Source organism: Loxodonta africana, chromosome 7 (assembly GCF_030014295.1).
Source record: "Loxodonta africana isolate mLoxAfr1 chromosome 7, mLoxAfr1.hap2, whole genome shotgun sequence".
In the NCBI taxonomy this organism is placed as follows: Eukaryota; Metazoa; Chordata; class Mammalia; order Proboscidea; family Elephantidae; genus Loxodonta; species Loxodonta africana.
In genome coordinates this window covers 1,542,101-1,546,871 of record NC_087348.1, presented here as the reverse complement: position 1 = coordinate 1,546,871, position 4,771 = coordinate 1,542,101, and positions in this window count along the sequence as shown.

The following is a 4,771-nucleotide window of genomic DNA, read 5'->3' as shown; positions in this document are numbered from 1 at the left end:
GGGCAGTGTTTTGTTCTGTAGTATGTAGGGTCGCTATGAGTCGGAACCTACTTGACAGTAGCTAACAACGACAACAACAACATGATATCTTATATATATATATATATACGTATATGATTTTGAACCCACCAGGTGCTCCACAGGAGAAAGATGTGGCAGTCTGCTTCTGTAGAGATTACAGCCTTGGAAATCCTATAGGGCAGCTCTACTCTGTCCTACAGGGTCGCTATGAGTTGGAATTGACTTGAAGGCAGTGGGTTTGGTTTTTCCTTGGTTTTAATGCAAAAGAATACAGGAAAGGAGAAACAAATGAACAACTGACAGAGGGAGTAAATAGAAAAGATGGTAGACTTAAACTATATCAGAAATTACATTAAATGCAAATAACCTACATACTCTGTTTAAAAGAAACTATAAACTGGGGGAAAAAAAAAACCCAAGACCCGACTATATGCTGTTTACAAGACATATTTTAAATAAAGGACACACAGACTGAAGGTAGAGGATGGAAAAGATCTACCATGCAAATGCCAAGCAGCATGGGCTGGATGAGACCACCCAGGAAGTGTGTATCAGCAGAGAACACCCAAGACCCTGGTACTTTCACACGGAGAGGTTGGCAGCATGAGGAGAGTCCAGCAAAGGAGACAGAGGGGAATGGATGGCAGAGCAGAGGAAAAACAGACAAATGTGGAGTTCCACAAGCTAAGCGCAGAGAGGCCTTCAAGGAGAATGCTCAACGGTGTCGAATGCTGTGGATGGATCCAGGACAGAACTGACCACTGACTTGGCACTGTGACAGTCACGGTGGGTCCTTTCAGTAGGGTGGCGAGGTCAAGGAAGAAAGGGAGAGGGTGTGTGTTCAACAAAAGGAACATTTTTGAAGAGCTTTGATGTAAAAGTGGGCAAGGAAAAAGGCAGCCAGGTGACTCAGACTAAATCCAACTTCTGTCAGCACCACTTGAGGCTGGAAGCTAATGGAGCAAAGCGTCTCAAGTGTTGGTGGAAAGACCTTCCTATGTACATGTGAGTGCAGACAGAAGGGATTCTCAGACGTTTAGCCCAGGAAAATCTGCCGGAAAAGACCTCTTTAAAGTGTTAAAAAGCAAAGATGTCACTTTGACAATTAAAGTATGCCTGACCCAAGCCATGGCCTTTTCCATCACCTCATACGCATGTGAAAACTGGACAATGAATAAGGAATACTGAAGAAGAATCAATGCATTTGAATTGTGTTGGTGAATAAATTGTGGACTGCCAAAAAAAAAAAAAAAAAGTTTTGGAGAAAGTATAGCCAGAATGCTCCTTAGAAACAAGATGCTGAGACTTTGTCTTGCTTACTTTTGACATGTCATCAAGAAAAACCAGTCACTAGAAAAGGACACTTTGCTTGGTAAAGTAGAAGGTCAACAAAAACAAGGGAGCCTTTGATGAGGTGGACTGACACACAGTTGCAACAATGGACTCAAGCGTACCAGTGGTCATGAAGATGGAACAGAACTGGGCAACGTTTCATCTGTTATACATAAGGTCACTATGAGTTGGAACCAATTTGGCAGCAACTAACAGCAACAACAGACTAGGAACACCCCTCTCCCCTGTAACTGTTCTTAGGAAGGCACCTGACGACATAAGGAAGTAAACCAGAAGGAAGTGCTGGGTCCAATCCAGGAGGGCAGTGGAGATCTCTTAGGGAACCACAGGCCAGTTTGGAGCAGGAGTTCGGAGGGCCCTGGGAAGGAGGCCATCCATGAAGGAAAAGGGACTTAATAAGAATGGATGGCATATCCGAATTTAAAAAAAAAAAAAATTGAAGTTTATAACAAAGAGGGAAACAATGCAAAAAAAAAAAAAAAGGCAATTTCAAACTCCAGGAAAACCAAAGAACTCTTCAAGACAGTCATGGCGATGCAAACGGAATGTGTCGTGAATGTAAACAACTTGTGGAATGTTAGAAAAGAGAATCCACCCAACGGACTTCAAAGCCTCTGATTTCCCCAAATCCATAAAAACCTGGTCTTGGTGCAGAACCCTAGGAACATGGGTAGAGCTGCCTTGGAGTGAGTCACATGAACCCGACCCCACAGACAAGGAGAGGTAATTCTAGCACACTACTTGGCCCAGTACTGAACAGCGTTTCAGTACTCAGTGATGTAAACCCCCTTTATTATTTTTCACTTTTGAGAGTCAACCAATGAGCAAACAGAAGGACATACAGAAATGCTATTCTTTAAAAAGTTAAGGTAAAAGTGTAGCTGATAGAGAGAGAGGCAGGGACATCAATAGGCTCATCTCGCACAGAAGAGGTACTATTGCAACTAGAAGTTTCAGTGTGTTCTTCAGAGGCACAAAGAAATCAAAGGAAGACCTAAAAAGAACTACATATACCTACCATGGGGGTGGGGTGGGGGAGAGATGGAGACGGGTGAGCCTGACTCCCATTTTTCGTATCAGAGATCAATCAGAATTGCCTAAAGATGACCAATCAAGGCACTGAGATATGCACTTACCACCAAAAGTATTACACTAGAAATGGTTAACAGAAGTGGCCTCAAACAATTGAGTGGTTTCTCAAAAAATTAAACACAGTATTACCATAAAAAAAAAATGACGCAGCAATTTCACACCTAGGTGTGTACCCAAGATCCTTGAAAGCAGATATGCAAACAGATACATGTGCACCAATGTTCACTGCAGCACTACTCCAATCGTCAACGGATGGAAACACCCAAATGGTCATCGACGGATGGATGGATGGGTGAACACAACGTGGACCATCCACACCACGGACTATGCGCCGTGATGGAGCACCTTTGTGTGGCCTCTCTCTCCATGGTCTTGTAACTCCCACCCAAGTGATTGGGTGGGACTGTGCAAATAGGGTAATTGTGGCCCGCCAAGTTGACCCCAGAGGCAGGAAGGAGAGGACTCCACCACCACAAAGGAAGAACAGCCAGGAGCCAGCGCTGCCTCCTTTGGACCTGACCCTGCACTGAGAAGCTCCCGGGCTGAGGAGTCAGAGGGCTGTAACACTGAAGACAGTGAGAAGCGGTGGTAGAGAAACGGCGGCAGGAGAGACCCACAGGAGAGGGCTCGGTGCCTTCCCTGCCTAGGGAGCGAGAGAGCTGAGCATCTTGGGGCTTAGGTTTACTGGCAGAGTGGTGTGCCTCGGGGCATTTATTGGCAGAGCTAAACGAGCTTTGTAACACTTGCCTGAGCTGGACAGAGGGCGTGGGGCCAGACAGAGGTGTGCCTGTGAGCACAGCTGGGAAGAGGCTGTCCTGATGGAAGAACTGTATCCTGACCCTGAATTGTAATAGCCCCATAATCGTGAGTATGGTCTGTGGGTTCTGGGTAGCCATTGTAATGAATTATCCAACCCGGCAGAGAAGTAGAGAGTGCCGGACGGACGGACGGTTGGTGTCAGAATTGGTAAAGAATGCGGAGAGAGGAGGCATGTCTGACCTCTGCCTCATAGGAAGCAGCCTTGGGCTGTTGATCCCGATTCTCCTTCCCCCTCGTGAAGTCGGGGGAGGTCAGACACTGCCCCCAAGCTGTTTTCACCGAGTATTATTCAGCCATGAAAGGAATGAAGTGCTGATACATGCTAGAACATGGATAAGCATTAAAAACATGCTGAGTGGAATAAGTTAGACACGAAAGGTCACATATTGTGTGATTCCATTCACATGAAACATCCATGGAGGCAGAAAGCAGATTAGCGGTTACCGGGGGCTGAGGCAGAAAGGATGGGGAGCCGCTGCTTTATAACCCTGGGGTGTCCTCCTGGGGTGATGAAGATGTTGTGGAAGTAGTCAGGGGCAGTGGCTGTACGACACTGTGAGGGCGGGTGCGTTTTATGTTACGTGAATTTCCTCCCAATTTAAAAAAGGAGTGGCCTCTGGGAGTGGGAGGGTGCAGGGCTGGGCAGGACAGTGAGCTCTCCACCGTGTCCTCTGACCTGTCCCCGCGTGTGGCCTGTAGACCAGGCCGGCCAGCACACTGTTACCACAACCAAAGTGCTGCAGGAATGGAGACCAGGCGCCGGAAACCTGCACAGCAATTGACCGAGCGAGCAATCCTAGGTCTGATGAAACTGGTGACGCATTTGGTCTTGTCTTACTGGAGGCTTTGGGGTGCTCTTCCCTCCACTTCACTTTGTGGCAAATATTTTTTGTCATATTTTACTAAAGTATTAGATCAGAAATTTCAAAAACTTGTCCTTCACCACAGGGAGCTTGGGAAGCACTGTTCTCTACTGTTTGTGATTTGTAACCATGGCGCCTGGATAAAAATGAGACAAACCCCAGCACAGCAGGATCTAGAGTGTTAAACAGACCACCACAGCCCCCAGGATGGCTGGCTTGCCTCCTGGGTGTCTGGCCAGAAAGTTGGCATCTCCCTGCAGGCCCCTGGCCACAGACCCTGCAGCACCTCTGGGCTCTGCCCCAGTGAGAGCACAGGCCTCCCAAACAGGTGTCCGTCTCTGGCCTACCTCTCCCGTCTGGCCTGCCACCTGGTTTCCAGCCCGTCTGAAGCCACAGTGCACTCTACCCTGCTCCCGCCCTTCGCCGCTGTGAGGTCCTTTGCACCAGACGAGGCCTGGGGTTCCCACAGGAGCCAGTAATGAACTCTGTCCATCTTGCTTGGTTCTGGGTCCCAGCTGGCAATGGACATGGAAACTCTTGACTTCCCCAAATCTGTAAAAACCAATTCACAGAACTGCTGGGAGCACAGGACTGGCCAAGGCTGGGTCTTCTGGGGCTTTCCA